Here is an 18,993-nt window from a genome sequence, read left to right on the forward strand (position 1 = left end):
CAATATTCTTCTGAAGAATCTGGTGTGCATTGCCAGGAAATCCAGTCTCTGGCAATTCCTGAGTTCTAATGAACAAATGTGTGGGTTCCACAGGGAGAAAAAAAGATATTTGGAGCAGTGGATAAGAGCCTGCTTCATTTGCCGTACGCTCAGGAGCACGGGGCTCACAGACACTGTGAGGGGCAACTAAGGAACACTGGGTAAGTGATGGCTCTGAGAGCACTTTGAAAGCTGGAGGATGGCACAAGTAAAGAGATTAGGGAGAAGATGAAGAGCATGAGGATTATTCTTTTCTGTACTGGATGTCATGTAGTGCCTAGGTATCAATGGTAAAAATTTAAACGGAATCTGTGAGAATACCTTCCTTCCTGGAACTTGCATTTCACCGAGGGAGTGATGAAGTTAATAATCATTATAATAATTTGGCTATTTACTTTAATGTTCAAGGCACTGTAAAGAGCTCAATATCAGAAAGGGTTTCTGGCTATCTAAACTACAAGTTCAAAAGCCTTCTATATAAGAAACCTATTTACCAACACTGGAAATAATACAATAAAATATGCTAGAATTAGCAAGGCACGGTGTCAGTGGATTCCAATTCTGATGCAAGATGCCACATTATCTGTAAACCGGCCCTGCTTATGATTTTCCTATTAAACTGATTGTGTTGCATGTCGTGGTTCTACATTCTGAGATCTTCCCAAATCTCTTTCATATCTCATTCCTTGATTTCTTTATCAATGGGGGTCTGACACCCAAAGCGATTTGTTTCTGTGATGTTCAAATTCATAGTTCTTTTATAGGAGAAGATAATGAAGCAAATGAGATCTTTTTGGGCAAAAATTCAAGAAAACCAAAGAAAGTTAAATGAGGAGAGCAGGAAAACCAACCAGTGGATTGTAAGTATTAGGCCTTTTCCCTCAGATTCAGCCTCAGACAGACATGCTACAAATGTATCCACTTACCACTTGAGTGGAAAACATCTTGGTTAGGATTTGAGGAAGATTTTTTCTCATGGCTTCCAATCCTGAGGGTACAGTGCAGCATTGATTACTGCTCAGAGAGAGTGGTCAGGCTATGGAGTAGGGAGGTTTGGTACTAAAGACTAATTTAAAAACATAAGACTGCAAAAAAATTATCTGTGAATCACCATAAATTCCAATGACTCTCACGTAGGTTGTCTGTTATTAAAGGGTGTATATGGAAGAAATGGTGGATAATAACCTTTCTTCGGGTGTTTTAGGAAGTCATATAATGAATAAAAGTGGTTTAAGAAAAGAATGAATTTGGCTTCTAGTATTGTTAAGAAACAATAAAAATAAAGGAAAGAAAGGGAGGAATGATTGATTTCATGGTTCTGAGAAGTGGGAAGACATGGGTTTATGTATATAGCTTATTGGTAGAATACATCAGTCAGTCTAGGCTCAGTGGCTCAAGTTCATAATCCCTATAATTTCGCAGTGCTACATCAGGAAAGGGTTTTAAAGACGAATTTCCCTTGAATGATTATTTGTTTTTAAATCCTGTGATGAAATATTTGGTATTAGAAAGCTCAATTGTATTTTCCTCTTTAAAGGAGTGAGTTAGAGCAGCGGCACATGCCCCAGTGTGTGAGCTCAGAGCTCAGTGCTCAACCCATCACTGGCATAATGGACAGATTTCATGACCTCCAGGTGAGTGTCAACCTGCTGAGGTGATGACCACACTGTGCCCTTCAGGCATGGCTTGCTCTTTCTTTCTTCTTTCTTTGTTCTTTCTTTCTTTCTTTCTTTCTTTCTTTCTTTCTTTCTTTCTTTCTTTCTTTCTTTCCTTCCTTCCTTCCTTCCTTCCTTCCTTCCTTCTTTCTTTCTTTCTTTCTTTCTTCTTTCTTCCTTTTTCTCTTTCTTTCTTTCTCTTTCTTTCTTTCTTTCTTTCTTTCTTTCTTTCTTTCTTTCTGTCTCTCTCTCTCTCTCCTCCGCCTCTCTCTCCCTCCCTCTCTCTCCCTTTCATCCACGCTGGAGGACAATGGTGCAATCTCGGCTCACTGCAACCTCCACCTCCCAGGTTCAAGCAATTCTCCTGTCTCAGCCACCCAAGTAGCTGGAATAACAGGCACTCACTGTCATGCCCAGCTAATTTTTTTTTTTGTGTGTGTGTTTTGTAGAGTTGGGGTTTCTCCATGTTGTCCCGGCTGGTCTTGAACTGCTTATCTCAGGTGATCTGCCCCTCTTGCCCTCCCAAAGTGCTGGTATTACAGGCATGAACCACCACTCTTGGCCTCAGGCATGGTTTTACTGCAGGCAATTTTTTGTTCTTTATTAATCTTTCATCATATAAAAGGGAACAGACTGTAAATAGCATATATAAGCATACTTAGTAATACAGTCCTTATGATCATATGGAAAAAATAAATGAAAGCTGGTGTAATGGTAAATGTCATTCAGTTTCCTCTTGATTCTGGGCCTTTTGGGTCTGGGTCCCTCTGTGCAGCCAAGGCAGTTCAGATGGAGAGAGATGGTCCAGACCTGGCCAAATGGGTTCTACATGAGCCTTCTGGGTCAACACTGCATTTCAATAAAGACCTGGGCTGTGATGACTCCAGCCGTGTTCTCCACCACAGAAGGTGGAGTGCTCATAGTGGGTCCTTGGGCCATGGGAGACCCCATTATATACATTGAACAACATGCCATTAAAGCATTTCCCAATGTTGGGGGTGGAGCCAAGATGGCCGAATAGGAACAGCTCCGGTCTCCAGCTCCCAACCCCAGCGACACAGAAGATGGGTGATTTCTGCATTTCTGCTTGAGGTACCGGTTTCATCTCACAAGGGAGTGCCTAACAGTGGGTGCAGGACAGTCGGTGAAGCGCACTGTGCATGAGCCGAAGCAGGGCGAGGCATTGCCTCACTCGGGAAGTGCAAAGGGTCAGGGAGTTCCCTTTCCTAGTCAAAGAAAGGGGAAACAGACGGCACCTGGAATATCGGGTCAGTCCCATCCTAATACTGTGCTTTTCCAACGGGCCTGGAAAATGGCACACTAGGAGATTGTGTCCCGAACCTGGCTCGGAGGATCCTATGCCCATGGAGTCTGGCTGATTGCTAGCACAGCAGTCTGAGATCAAGCTGCAAGGCGGCAGTGAGGCTGGGGGAGGGGCGCCCGCCATTGCCCAGGCTTGCTTAGGTAAACAAAGCAGCCAGGAAGCTCGAACTGGGTGGAGCCCACCACAGCTCAAGGAGGCCTGCCTGCCTCTGTAGGCTCCACCTCTGGGGGCAGGCACAGACAAACAAAAGCTCAGCAAGAACCTCCACAGACTTAAATGTCCCTGTCTGACTGACAGCTTTGAAGAGAGTAGTGGTTCTCCCAGCACGCAGCTGGAGATCTGAGAACAGACAGACTGCCTCCTAAAGTGGGTCCCTCACCCCTGAGCAGCCTAACTGGGAGGCACCCCCCCAGTAGGGACAGACTGACACCTCATTCTGCCAGGTACTCCTCTGAGACAAAACTTTCAGAGGAACTATCAGACAGCTGAATTTGTGGTCTCACGAAAATCCGCTGTTCTGGAGCCACTGCTGCTGACACCCAGCCAAACAGCGTCTGGAGTGGACCTCTAGTAAACTCCAACAGACCTGCAGCTGAGGGTCCTGTCTGGTAGAAGGAAAACTAACTAACAGAAAGGACATCCACACCAAAAACCCATCTGTACATCACCATCATCAAAGACAAAAAGTAGATAAAACCACAAAGATGGGGAAAAAAACAGAGCAAAAAAACTGGAAACTCTAAAAAACAGAGCACCTCTCCTCCTCCAAAGGAACGCAGTTCCTCACCAGCAACGGAACAAAGCTGGATGGAGGATGACTGTGACGAGTTGAGAGAAGAAGGCTTCAGATGATCAAACTACTCTGAGCTACGAGAGGAAATTCAAAGCAATAGCAAAGAAGTTAAAAACTTTGAAAAAAAATTAGAAGAATGGATAACTAGAATAACCAATGGAGAGAAGGGCTTAAAGGAGCTGATGGAGCTGAAAGCCAAGTTTCGAGAACTATGCGAAGATTGCAGAAGCCTCAGTAGCAGATGCGATCAATTGGAAGAAAGGGCATTGCTGATGGAAGATGAAATGAATGAAATGAAGAGAGAAGAGAAGTTTAGAGAAAAAAGAATAAAAAGAAATGAACAAAGCCTCCAAGAAATTTGGGACTATGTGAAAAGACCAAACCTACGTCTGATTGGTGTACCTGAAAATGACAGGGAGAATGGAACCAAGTTGGAAAACACTCTGCAAGATATTATCCAGGAGAACTTCCCCAATCTAGCAAGGCAGGCCAACATTCAGATTCAGGAAATACAGAGAATGCCACAAAGATACCCCTCGAGAAGAGCAACTCCAAGACACATAATTGTCAGATTCACCAAAGTTGAAATGAAGGAAAAAATGTTAAGGGCAGCCAGAGAGAAAGGTCGGGTTACCCACAAAGGGAAGCCCATCAGACTAACAGCTGATCTCTCAGCAGAAACTCTACAAGCCAGAAGAGAGTGGGGGCCAATATTCAACATCCTTAAAGAAAAGAATTTTCAGCCCAGAATTTCCTATCCCGCCAAACTAAGCTTCATAAGTGAAGGAGAAATAAAATAATTTACAGACAAGAAAACGCTGAGTGATTTTGTCACCACCAGGCCTGCCCTAAAAGAGCTCCTGAAGGAAGCACTAAACATGGAAAGGAACAACCGGTACCAGCCACTGCAAAAACACACCAAATTGTAAAGACCATCGAGGCTAGGAAGAAACTGCAGCAACTAACGAGCAAAATAACCAACTAACATCATAATGACAGGATCAGATTCACACATAACAATATTAACGTCAAATGTAAATGGGCTAAATGCTCCAATCAAAAGACACAGACTGGCAAACTGGATAAGGAGTCAGGACCCATCAGTGTGCTGTATTCAGGAAACCCATCTCACGTGCAGAGACACACATAGACTCAAAATAAAGGGATGGAGGAAGATCTATCAAGCAACTGGAAAACAAAAAAAGGCAGGGGTTGCAATCCTAGTCTCTGATAAAATAGACTTTAAACCAACAAAGATCCAAAGAGACAAAGAAGGCCATTGCATAATGGTAAAGGGATCAATTCAACAAGAAGAGCTAACTATCCTAAATATATATGCACCCAACACAGGAGCACCCAGATTCATAAAGCAAGTCCTGAGTGACCTACAAAGGGACTTAAACTCCCACACAATAATAATGGGAGAATTTAACACCCCACTGTCATCATTAGACAGATCAACAAGACAGAAAGTTAACAAGGATATCCAGGAATTGAACTGAACTCTACATAAAGTGGACCTAATAGACATATACAGAACTCTCCACCCCAAGTCAACAGAATATACATTTTTTTCAGCACCACACCACACCTATTCCAAAATTGACCACATATTTGGAAGTAAAGCTCTCCTCAGCAAAAGTAAAAGAACAGAAATTATAACAAACTGTCTCTCAGACCACAGTGCAATCAAACTAGATCTCAGGATTAAGAAACTCACTCAAAACCGATCAACTACATGGAAACTGAACAACCTGCTCCTGAATGCCTATTGGTACATAATGAAATGAAGGCAAAAATGAAGATGTTCTTTGAAACCAATGAGAACAAAGACACAATATACCAGAATCTCTGGGACACATTCAAAGCAGTGTGTAGAGGGAAATTTATAGCACTAAATGCCCACAAGAGAAAGCAGGAAAGATCCAAAATTGACACCCTAACATCACAATTAAAAGAACTAGAAAAGCAAGAGCAAACACATTCAAAAGCTAGCAGAAGGCTAGAAATAACTAAAATCAGAGCAGAACTGAAGGAAATAGAGACACAAAAAACCCTTCAAAAAATTAGTGAATCCAGGAGCTGGTTTTTTGAAAAGATCAACAAAATTGATAGACCGCTAGCAAGACTAATAAAGAAGAAAAGAGAGAAGAATCAAATAGATGCAATACACAACGAAAAAGGGGATATCACCACCGATCCCACAGAAATACAATCTACCATCAGAGAATACTACAAACACCTCTACACAAATAAACTAGAAAATCTAGAAGAAATTGATAAATTCCTCGACAAATACACCCTCCCAAGACTAAACCAGGAAGAAGTTGAATCTCTGAATAGACCAATAACAGGTTGTGAAATTGTGGCAATAATCAATAGCTTACCAACCAAAAAGAGTCCAGGACCTGATGGATTCACAGCTGAATTCTACCAGAGGTACAATGAGGAACTGGTACCATTCCTTCTGAAACTATTCCAATCGATAGAAAAAGAGGGAATCCTCCCTAACACATTTTACAAAGCCAGCATCGTCCTGATACCAAAGCCTGGCAGAGACATAACCAAAAAAGAGAATTTCAGACCAATATCCTTGATGAACATTGATGCAAAAATCCTCAATAAAATACTAGCAAACCGAATCCAGCAGCACATCAAAGAGCTTATCCACCATAATCAAGTGGGCTTCATCCCTGGGATGCAAGGCTGGTTCAACATACACAAATCAATAAATGTAATCCAGCATATAAACAGAACCAAAGACAAAAACCACATGATTAACTCCATAGATGCAGAAAAGGCCTTTGAGAAAATTCAACAACCCTTCATGCTAAAAACTCTCAATAAATTAGGTATTGATGGGACTTATCTCAAAATAATAAGAGCTATCTACGACAAAACCACAGCCAATATCATACTGAATGGGCAAAAACTGGAAGCATTCCCTCTGAAAACTGGCACAAGACAGGGATGCCCTCTCTCACTGCTCCTATTCAACATAGTGCTGGAAGTTCTGGTCAGAGCAATCAGGCAGGAGAAGGAAATAAAGGGTATTGAATTAGGAAAAGAGGAAGTCAAATTGTCCCTGTTTGCAGATGACATGACTGTATATCTAGAAAACCCCATTGTCTCAGCCCAAAATCTCCTTAAGCTGATTAGCAACTTCAGCAAAGTCTCAGGATACAAAATTAATGTACAAAAATCAAAAGCATTCTGTACACCAATAACAGACAAACAGAGAGCCAAATCATGAGTGAACTCCCATTCACAATTGCTTCAAAGAGAATAAAATACCTAGGAATCCAACTTACAAGGGATGTGAAGGACCTCTTCAAGGAGAACTACAAACCACTGCTCAATGAAATAAAAGAGGATACAAACAAATGGAAGAACATTCCATGCTCATGGGTTGGAAGAATCAATATCGTGAAAATGGCCATACTGCCCAAGGTAATTTATAGATTCAATGCCATCCCCATCAAGTTACCAATGACTTTCTTCACAGAATTGGAAAAAACTACTTTAAAGTTCATATGGAACCAAAAAAGAGCCCGCATTGCCAAGTCAATCCTAAGCCAAAAGAACAAAGCTGGAGGCATCACGCTACCTGACTTTAAACTATACTACAAGGCTACAGTAACCAAAACAGCATGGTACTGGTACCACAACAGAGACATAGATCAATGGAATAGAACAGAGCCCTCAGAAATGATGCCACATATCTACAACTATCTGATCTTTGACAAACCTGACAAAAACAAGAAATGGGGAAAGGATTCCCTATTTAATAAATGGTGCTGGGAAAACTGGCTAGCCATATGTAGAAAGCTGAAACTGGATCCCTTCCTTACACCTTACACAAAAATTAATTCAAGATGGATTAAAGAATTATATGTTAGACCTAAAACCATTAAAATCCTACAAGAAAACCTAGGCAATATGATTGAGGACATAGGCGTGGGCAAGGACTTCATGTCTAAAACACCAAAAGCAATGGCAACAGAAGCCAAAATTGACAAATGGGATCTCATTAAACTAAAGAGCTTCTGCACAGCAAAAGAAACTACCATCAGAGTGAACAGGCAACCTACAGAATGGGAGAAAATTTTTGCAACCTACTCATCTGACAAAGGGCTAATATCCAGAGTCTACAATGAACTCAAACAAATTTACAAGAAAAAATCAAACAACCCCATCAAAAAGTGGGCAAAGGACGTGAACAGACACTTCTCAAAAGAAGACATTTATGCAACCAAAAAACACATGAAGAAATGCTCATCATCACTGGCCATCAGAGAAATGCAAATCAAAACCACAGTGAGATACCATCTCACACCAGTTAGAATGGCCATCATTAAAAAATCAGGAAACAATAGGTGCTGGAGAGGATGTGGAGAAATAGGAAAACTTTTACACTGTTGGTGGGACTGTAAACTAGTTCAACCATTGTGGAAGTCAGTGTGGCAATTCCTCAGGGATCTCGAATTAGAAATACCATTTGACCCAGCCATCCCATTACTGGGTATATACCCAAAGGACTATAAATCATGCTGCTATAAAGACACATGCACACGTTTGTTTATTGCGGCACTATTCACAATAGCAAAGACTTGGAACCAACCCAAATGTCCAACAACAATAGACTGGATTAAGAAAATGTGGCACATATACACCATGGAATACTATGCAGCCATAAAAAATGATGAGTTCGTGTCCTTTGTAGGGACATGGATGAAACTGGAAAACCTCATTCTCAGTAAACTATCGCAAGGACAAAAAACCAAACACCACATGTTCTCACTCATAGGTGGGAATTGAACAATGAGAACTCATGGACACAGGAAGGGGAACATCACACTCCGGGGACTGTTGTGGGGTGGGGGGAGGGGGGAGGGACAGCATTAGGAGATACACATAATGCTAAATGATGAGTTAATGGGTGCAGGAAATCAACATGGCACATGGATACATATGTAACAAACCTGCATATTGTGCACATGTACCCTAAAACCCTAAAGTATAATAAAAAAAAAAAAAATAAGCATTTCCCATTTGACACTGCCAGGGGCCCATAACAAGCTACAGCAGCACCATAACCTTTGCCATCAGGAAGCCCGATGTCCTTTTGGTTTATCTGTGTGTATGAGTAAACACACTTACGCTCGCCTGTGCACACCCTCACACCATAGTGTACACTGTCCACAGTGGCACCGCCTGCTACTGAGGCCTGTGCCTTTTATCGAGTCTTATTTCAAGCTGGCTCAGCATGAGGAAATTGTGTATGCAACACTGACTTTCCACTGAGTCACTCAAAAATTAGTAAAATCATTTCAGGTAGTGTGTGCTTTTCTTTTTCCTATTAATGAAGGAAGCTTTGAGTGCAGGGGCACAGAAAGGAGCAGTTGATTTAAGTCATTCCAACGCATAAGCAAGTTCCAAATGCACTGAGAGACGAGGAGGAGAAGATGCAAAGGGCGCCTTGGGAAGAACTGCTTTTGCCGTAAGTCCTTGGCGGCTCCCAGCATGCCCACTGTGATGGCATTCACCCCACTGCAGTCGTCGTCATCAATGTGACTTTGTTGTTTTAGAAGGATCTGTTGTGGTCAGGGTTCCACCTGTCCTTCCCTAGACCATGACCTTCCAGGCAGCTCTAGGCAGGTCCCAGCCAAAAGGTGCTGGGGTAGAAACCAAGGACCAGGCCCACACAAACAGGGACCCCAGGGGCTTCCAAGGGAAAGTGCTGGCTGCCAGGTGCAGAATCCATAGAATTACCCACCAGGGGAGCCAGAGGGACCTGCGCAAATCCCTGGGGAGTGTGTTAGAATTTCCCCAAATACTGTAAAAGAGAAAAGTGCTCATACTTTATCACGTGAAAGACTAATGATGTCTAGGAGCTGACACAGAACAGGAGGACTCTGACCACCGCAGGACCAGCGAGATGTGTCAGGACAGAAATGAGCAAGCTTGAGTCTACGGGCACACCTGGGGAAAGAGTAATGCAAGGCACACCTCAGGGCTGTACTCACTCCTCAAGGCAGGCTTTGGTCCCCAGGGTAAGGGTGAAGAGACGGCCTTCCCATATCATGTTATGTGGATGGCGGGGCTGCAGGGGATGTAGTCTTCTTGCCGGTGGGCTGCATGAAACAGCAGGCTTTGCATCCTTTTCAGGCCTGGGGTCTGGCCTTACCCCAGGGACTTCTGTTTCACCCACGACAGACTCGCCTCCACACCGGGGACCTGGTCACTGCTGACAGCAGGGAGAGAAGCAGGCAGAGGGGCCCAGCACGGCCCTCCTGCATTCAGAAATCGTATTTTCCTACGAACATCACGAACTCCGTCTCCTGCTGCCAGGAGAAAGCTTGGGTCAGAGGAGTGGTCAATGCTGAGACGACACAGCTATTGAAATTCTGATCTCCATAGTTTTGAGGTCTCCAGTGTTGCCAGGTGACTGTCAGGAGGAGCTTGAAAAGAAAGAGGGACATGATATTTCACACTGCTTTTCCCAAAGGCAGCCAAGGGACAGCCTCTGCACACTGAGGTAATTCTAGATGATTGGCTCCACGCTCTTCCCTCCTCCTTTCTAGTGAGTTTAGTGCTGGCTGACTGTAGAACACTTTATTCACAGAAGCTAGTAGAAAAAATTGTCACTCTTAATTCACATGCTCTAACGTCAGACTGGGAGTGACCAGCTCTGGAGGGAAGTGCTAGGACTGGCTCATTTGTGTTCTCATCAGCTGCCTCAGTGTACGTGGAGGTGGATTTCACTGGTGTTCATACATGCTTTCACATCCACAAGAGGCTCTCTGAGGGACAGAAGTGACTTCACACCCACCGTAACGCCATTTCTGTTGCCAGAGTCCCCAATTTCCAATCACCAAAAAATTCTCCACCAAGGGGCGAGCTCCAGCCATCTCACTTGTAATCAGTAGCGTCGACATTGTCTGAGAAATATTTATTCTGTCCACTTTAAGCTTAATTTTCACAAACACTAAAAAGTAGTAAAATAGGCTTTAGATTTTCCTCTAACTCTATTTATATATAAATCCCTGAGAAGGTAGCTATTAACTTGAAATTCACTATTTATAGTTAATTAACATCAGGGTGCAGGGAGGGACCCTGAGCCCCATCCCTGTGCACAGCAGGGGCTGGGCTGTCATTGCAAGAGAGCAAACCTCCTCTCCCTTCTGAGTAAAGAGTAGGGGGTGGTAGGGGCACGGCGGTGGAGGAATTCTTAGCCATCAGCACAGATTCTGGCAGGCCTGCTCTTCCCTCACTCTGGGGGCCTGGAGGTCCCACCATGATAACACCACATTGCCTCACAGAGGCCCCTGCTTTTCTGTCCTTGGTAGACCTCAGGGTAGGTGGTGCTAGGGATCATAAAGAACTTAACCAACTGGGAGAAGAAAACAGGCAAAGGAAGGAAGTGTGAATGAAGAAGAAGAGATGAGGCAACAGGGGTGGGAGAACTTGGTGATAAAGCCAGGGGGGACAGTTTAGTGGCAACTGACAGGAGAGGAGAAGGGGGCCCATGCTCATCAGTCCCCTCCTTCCTGAACAAGATGAGGGGTGCAGAGAGGGCGAGCCCTCAGTGAGTGAATGCAGCAGTTCAAAGAAACAAAAATAGACAAAAATAATAATTGTTCTCCTAGGACACCAGGTTTTTAGAGAGACCACTGTGAGACCTCTGAATGCCCGATGCCCAATAGTGCTGAGTGGGTAAGTGACAAAAAGCCTGCACCCCCCAGCCCTGTGCACCTCCTGAGACCAAGGAGCCTGGGTCATCAATACCTAGGGCTAGAGGAAAGGGCTTCCAAATGGCTCAGGAAGATGTGTGGGCATTTCACTCCCCCTCTGGGACCAGATGACCACACCTCCCCTGAGGAATCCCTTACCCAAAATAATTGAACATAATAATGTTGCTTAAATATAAACTGGCTCATCTTATCACCCTGACACTGACCCCAGGACACCCCCCTCAAGGTGGCTCCAGTTCCTCATCATCTAGATTTTTCTCCCTGCCCTCCCCACACTCCCTGAGCCTGGCTGGAGGCCGGCTTGTCCTCTCTGCTGCCCACTCCAAAGAGAATAAGAAACCAAGGGCATGGGCTCGCCATAGGTCGAGGAAAGAGGCTTGGCGACACTTCCTTTGACTTGGAAAATTCCTCTAGTAGCAAATCTGCTTCCACATGGCGAAAATGAGAAGTGCTGGGCCAGTAGCCAGGCACACAGCTGCAGGAGCTACCTGGACCTGCCTCATGGGCCAAAGGGAAGGGCTGCCCACAGGCAAGCCACGTCTAGAACGAGTCCAGAGAGATCAGGGAGAGTCTGGGATCCAATCAGGGATGACCCTTCTTTCAGTTGGGTCTGTTGCGTTTTCAAAATCCAGTCTTTCCACTGGGACCATAACAAAGCTCCCCGGGAGGTCAGGCTTCCCAGTCCCACCAGAGCACCCCATGAAGCTGTCATTTTCTCTCAAGTTGCATACACTGGCCAGGTAAAGGCAGCTTCTACTCACCAGGCAAGTGGCCAGCTCACCTTCAGATTTGCCAAAGAAATCTGGGTCCTGCCCTATACTTGCTGGCTTGGCAGGCTTTTCAAAATGCAGGTATCTCTGGAGCTGTTTTGTGGACACCAAGAGTGTTACTTGACAAGCCCTGTGCTAGCCCCAGGGTACCGTGTGCACCTGGGTAAGGCTGGAACACATTGGGGACAGGGATCCAACATGCCCACTCTGGAACAGCGTGGGAACTGGAGAAATCGCCAGTTGTTTGCTGTCCTGCCATTGCTGTTCTAAACATCCCTGGAGACTATGAGCATCGGTTACAGTGTGGTGGCAGCTGGTCAGGACCAGAAATGTCCATTTTTGACCTGGAAGCAGCAGACACCTAAGGCTTAGGGTAGACGTGGGGGCTCCATACCATTCCCAGTGCCAACTTCCCATGGCGGAAATGGGAAGGAATATCTGGCCACCCACCAAGGGTCAGATGCCACATCAGCCCGAGCAGAAGCTGCCTGACACTGGCTGTTCCAATGACAATAGGACATCCTTGGGAATGTGGAGCCATTTGTGAGAGCTCAGGATGGGTGTCCTGGAAATGCCACTTAAAGGCGACTGAGGCCTCTCAAAATGCCTGTGTTAGAGCTGCAGCTCTCCATGTGGGCTGCAGTGCAGTCACCTGTGGAGCTTTAGGACAGCCCCAGGGCTCAGCTTCCCGGACCAGTGCCTTGAGAACTTTCGCAGCAGGGATATCCGGCTTGGAAAGGCATGCCTGGGAGACCATGCGACACTGCCTGGCTGGGCCCTGGGCTGACAGAAGTGAGCGTGGAGCTCGTGGTGACTTGGTAATGCTGTGAATTATGTACGTGTGGCAGGAAGGTGCCACAATGCCAAGGCCCCAAGTCTTGGGAATTCCATGAGGTCCGCATGAGGTTGAACTAAACACCAAGTGCAGTCCTCAAAGGAAAAATAAAAGAAATACCCACATAAGGGACTCTTTGGAACTGAGTCTGGAAGAGAGGGCTTCCTGGTCCACTCCAGGAGAATTTGCCTAAAGTAAATTTGCTTCCCATTGTATTCTCTTTGCTTGTTCTAAACATCACCTCCCCCCATTCCCTTAATTTGCATCATTCTGGGCTCCTTACTCTTGCTGCATCCTTTTTTTTCATTTTAAGGATGTCTGGATTTGATTTACTTAAGAGCATATATGGCTTAATTTTGTAGTTCCGGTAATCATCTATTACATTTCCCGCATTTTATCAAATGACACGTTTTCCTCATATCTATTTTTATTTTTTATTTTATTTATTTATTTATTTATTTATTTTTTGAGACAGAGTCTCACTCTGTCTCCCAGGCTGGAGTGCAGTGGCGCAATCTCGGCTCACTGTAAGCTCCGCCTCCCGGGTTCACGCCATTCTCCTGTCTCAGCCTCTCCGAGTAGCTGGGACTACGGGCGCCAGCCACCACGCCCGGCTAATTTGTTGTATTTTTAGTAGAGACGGGGATTCATCGTGGTCTCCATCTCCTGACCTCGTGATCCGCCCGCCTCGGCCTCCCAAAGTGCTGGTATTACAAGCGTGAGCCACCGCGCCCGGCCCTCATAACTATTTTTAATATGTTAAAGATTTTGTATCCAGTTTATCTAAAACTCCTTGATTAAAATGAGTTTAATTCTAGCAATACATACATGCTTATCTCTGCATTGTTTTATAATTTGATGATAAATGTTTGTCCCCAATATATGACTGTATGGATAATACTTTTTAAAAAGATACAATAAAATATGATATCTCTTTCTCACTTGATCATGTGGCTGAATGAGTCAATCCCTCCATCAAATAGAAATATCTGGCATCACTTAATCTAACTAATAAAAACATCCAGTGTGCACGTGCACCCACAATGAGAAGAAAAGACCAAAACAAACAGCCAAAAAGGAGAGAATCCCATGATTTCTGTGTAAACTCCTACAGATATCATAAATATTTATTGCTAGAAACAGTATTTTAAATGAAAGGTCTTCAGGCAAGTGTATTAAAACTGCCTTGGATACAAGGGGCCCTGTCACTTGTAAAACTTGGCAAATTGGATAACAATTAAAAATACAAAATTAAACAGAAAATACCCTTTAATAAATTGAGGTTTCTTTGATTGAGACGGAGTTTGGTCCTTGTTGCCCAGGCCAGAGTGCAATGGCGCGATCTTGGCTCCCTGCCACCTCTGCCTCCGGGTTCAAGCGATTCTCCTGCCTCAGCCTCTTGAGTAGCTGGGATTACAGGCATGTGCCACCATGCTCGGCTAATTTTGTATTTTTAGTAGAGACGGGGTTTCTCCATGTTGGTCAGGCTACTCTCAGACTCCCAACCTCAGGTGATCCGCCAGCCTCGGCCTCCCAAAGTGCTGGGATTAAGGGCGTGAGCCACCGTGCCCGGCCTCATAAATTGATCTTTAAACAAATCTTAATTGAGGTTCTCTAAAGGGAGCCTTTTAGGCAACATGCCCTCTATGTGTACTGATGGCTAGGGTGGCTGGTGTCAGGCGAATCCATGTGGATCCCCCAGCCCCTTCCTGGGAGCATCCTAGAAAGACAGCGTGGAAACGCCCGTGGCCTGGTGGTCCCCGGAGCCGCCATGGTGCCCAGCCCCGCCGCCTCACCCTGTCCTCGAAACTCGTGTGAAGCGCCCGCGGATTCTCACGTCCTCTTCTTCCAGGGCGGCGGGCGCTTCTCCTGCACCTTGGCCTGGCGCTTCTTCTGGGCCTCCTCAGCCCCCGGTTTCTCCTCCTTGGCCACCTTGTAAGGCCACTTGGGTATCCGCAGGTGGCCACTGACCTTGGTGCTGCCCTTCTGCGCCGGCCTCTGGGGCTGGAAGGTGGGCGAGGGCGCCTTGCTGAGGCGGACCCGGGGCACCATGCCCGGCAGCAAGCTGCTCCGCCGCAGGCGCTGCAGGGGCAGGAGGCTGGCCTTCCGCCGGGCGGGGTCGGCAGAGCCCCAGGACCCCGGTAGCAGGGCAGGTGGGAGGCCGGCTCTTGGGGAGCCCTCCCGGGAGCCCGCGGCCACTTGGCAGGGCCGCTTGTGCTGCTCTGTGCCCTCGGCTTCACTCACCTCCTGCGCCTGCCTCCCCATCCCCCGCCGCGCCGCGAGAATTTCCTGAGCCGCCAGGATTTCCTGCATCGCCAGCCGCCTCTTCCCCACGCACAGGGAGCACTCGGGGCACACGGTCTGGCACGCGAGGGCCACGGCGGGGCTGTTAGAGGCTGGTGATCATCCTGACCATGTGGTCCAGGGCGCCCCGGTCCTCCGGGCCAGGCACGGAGCGCGGTGTCAGCGCGGACAGCTCGCAGTCCCTCAGCCTCTGCAAGCTCGTGCCCTGGAGCGGAGGCAGCTCAAGCTGGTAATTTTCCCCCAACCGCTCCTGGCAGGGGCGCTCCAGGAGCCTCTGCATGAGGCAGAAGTGTAAGTGGCCACTCCTCTGGCGACATCCCACGGCGGGGCCCTCGCGTGGACACCCGCCCCTGCTAGCTCAGGGCTCGGATGCGATGGGTTCGACCCTGCATGGCGGCTTTGCAACCTAACGCGTCCATCCTTCAAGGTCAAGACCCAGGACATAGTTCAACAAGTAGTTGGTGATGATAGCATGCCCTGACTGGGCCAGAACAGCCTCTTTAGTAAAACAGCGCAGGAAAGTCATGAAACACATCCTCAGCTCCTTTCTTCATTTTCACTTTAATTCCGTGATGCCTCTGTGTCCGTCTGACGACATCTCTCCTGGGGTCTGGGACTCTGCTGGTCTTCAATGCTTACTGTGAAGGGTTCCTGGCCATCATCAGCCAGGAAAACCTCGAAGCCCTCCGTCCTCAACGTGGGATCCCTGGGCCAGGGGCATCAGCCTCACCAGGAAACCTGTTCTTCTGCTCATTCTTGGGCCCCAACCCAGGCCTATTCAAAGAAAGACTCCAGGGGCAGGGCCTGGTAGCCTGTGTTTCCACCAGATCTGTGTTAAAGCTCAAATGAACCAGTCCAGGTGATGCTGAGGCAGGAAGCGCAAGGCTGAGAGCCAGTGTCTAAGGCAACTGTGCCCATGGGGCCAGGGGCAGCTCCTGCCTGTGCAGCTACGATTAGGGTTGCATTCCCTTCCCTGTCCTGCCAGTTGACGTCAATTTGGGGGCACTCAGCTAAGGCCACCACGGTATATCCACAAAGCCGTGGTAGCAGGCGACATTAAGGCCAGTCTAGCCATTGTGATCAGTCTCCTGCGCCTTCTCAAAGTTCAGCCCCCGCCGCACCAGAGTCTGCAGCAGCCCCACTGCTCCAGGACGCCCTCCTCCAGGACGCCCTCCTCCAGGACGCTCTCTACGCCCTGGACGCCGTGCTCCTCCTGGTCCTGGAAAGGGTAGAAAGAGTCGTCCCAGGAGATGCTGCGGGTGTGGGGCAGACTGGAGAAGTCCTGGAACTCTTTGTAGTCAGCGAGATCCTCCTAGACCTGTGTGCCTAGGAGTGGGGACAGCGGTGGCGGGGTCATGCAGCGCGCCCCGTCACCCTGTGGCTGGGTCCCAGCCAGCAGCACCACACAATCGGCCGGAGGCGTGGGCGTGGGGCGAAGGCTCTGTCTGGGAAAGCCTGGTGGGCGCCAAGGTCCCTACTTCTTGCTTCTGTGTCCCCAGGAAGCCCTAACTCCCCCCCAGCCCGGGGGAAACCTCACTTCTTTTACATTATTGTTTGTTTTTATTTTAATTTTTTAGGACATTGATAAAATCACTTTCTGATTTTTGAGATTAAAAATTAAATAATTTTCAAATTTACCCTTTTTTAAATGTTTCACTATTTTAATGCTTTTATTTTTTGTATACTTTAATTATTGTAATTTATATCTTCAATTATTATGGAAGAATTTTAGAAAAGTCTTTTCACATAATAAAGTCTAATTAATTAGCTGTTATTTATTCTCTCCTCTATCTCATATACGTACTTTAACCTTTTAGAACACTTTGTTTTGAGACTGTTGTTACTTATGTGACATTTTAACTATTAGTCTTCACTCTTCTAGTGAATTTTTAATGTCATTCAAAGGGTACATCTTTCTATACTGAGAATTAAACATAGTTGTCAACAATATTCTCAAATATTAGGAATTTCACCTTCCAATGGCATGTTAAGTATGTTCTCCTTCCCTTCGAATGCATATTCCCCGCCCCCGCCCCCTGCTAATTTTGTATTTTAAGTAGAGACAAAGTTTTACCGTGTTGAACAGGCCAGTCCTGAACTCTTGATCGCAAGTGATCCAGCTGCCTAGGCCTCCCAAAGTGCTGGGATTACAAAAACAGCAACTAAATGCTGGAATGATGACCGGGAACTTGTCTAGAGTCTCCAGTGATTATCCTCCTTATAACAAGGCAGAAAGCCTTCCTCAGAATTATCCAGACTGACATTACTCATTGTCCAGACCTGTTAACAGACTCCTGCAACCAGTGCTGTGAGTCTCAAATGTGCTCTTTCAGTAATGCAGTAGAAGGCCCGAGTTTCCACATAGTAGTATCCTTCAATGCCTGGAGACTTTTAAGGCATAAGAACGTATTGATCCTATGAACTATATGTTTTGTAAAATCTCAGGATATGTGAGGTGCTTGGACAAATTAAGTTTCAGGGTGATATCCACTATTGAGACAGAAAATTAGTCTAAGAATTAAGACCTCAAAGTCCAGAATGAGAAAAAAATTGTTTTGCTTAGAGCCTCCTTATAATTATCTTACTTGTTTTATAGATATAAGCACTAGAGGACAAGCTCTACCTGATATAGCTGGCCTAGACATATGCGGATTTAATTGTAGAAGAAAGAATTATACCTTTCGGGTAAAATGACTACCAAAAAGAATTAGTTGCTGTTTTTGAGACAAGTTGTCACCCTGTCACTCAGGCTGGAGTTCAATGTCACAATCAGAACTCACAGCAGTTTTACACTCCTGGACTCAAGCAATCCTCCCAACTCAGCCTCCTGAGAAGCTGGGACAACAGGTGTGCACCACCACTCAAGGCTAATTTTCTGTTTATGCTTTGGTAGAGATAAGGTCTTACTATGTTGACCAGGCTGATCTCAAACTCCTGGCCTCCAGTGATTTTTCTGCCTTGGCCTCGCAAAGCACTGGGATTATAAGTATGGCCCCTGTAAAGAGCTTTAGATCAATTTTATTTAATACAGATAGCTTTCCAACTAAAAATATTTTACTAGAATTCTCTTAATTCAGCAAAGCATTGTTATTACTGACCCAGTCTTCACTTATTTTCGGCTTACATGCAAGAACAAAATTATCTTTATGTTTTAATTTGTTTTATTTTATATTTTCAAGGTGCACAATATGTCGTTTTGAGATACATGTGCATAAGGAAATGATTACTATAATGAAGAAAATTAACAAATCGATCATATCACTTAGCTGTGCTTCTTTTTTATGATAAGAACGCCAAAAATCTAGTCCCTCAGAATATTTCCCAAAAACAATACGAGATTATCTAATATACCTACAGGTTGTACATCAGATTCATTTATTCTACATTACTGCACCTTTACCACTGTTACCCTTCATTTACTTATTTTCTTCCCATGAATGTAACCACCATTTTTTAATGTATTGAACTTTTAAAAATCGATTTCAAATATGAGTGGGACCATGAAGTATTTTTGTCTGT

The 18,993-nt window shown here is 45.6% G+C and overlaps 1 protein-coding gene and 1 pseudogene across 1 annotated transcript in view; both read right to left on the reverse strand.

Moving 5' to 3' along the window:
* Positions 1 to 15,472, reverse strand: part of LOC129485335 (N-acetylated-alpha-linked acidic dipeptidase 2-like) — a 56,392-nt gene extending 40,920 nt beyond the window's left edge. Inside the window, exon 1 of the mRNA XM_055284676.2 lies at positions 15,415 to 15,472. The gene's annotated coding sequence lies outside the window, so the exon portion shown is untranslated. The remainder of the gene's footprint in view (positions 1 to 15,414) is intronic.
* LOC129485336 (ankyrin repeat domain-containing protein 33B-like) lies at positions 14,422 to 18,119 on the reverse strand (annotated as a pseudogene).
* Positions 18,120 to 18,993: the final 874 nt, after the last annotated feature.

The sequence above is a fragment of the Symphalangus syndactylus genome, chromosome 6 (genome assembly GCF_028878055.3).
Source record: "Symphalangus syndactylus isolate Jambi chromosome 6, NHGRI_mSymSyn1-v2.1_pri, whole genome shotgun sequence".
Taxonomy (NCBI): Eukaryota; Metazoa; Chordata; class Mammalia; order Primates; family Hylobatidae; genus Symphalangus; species Symphalangus syndactylus.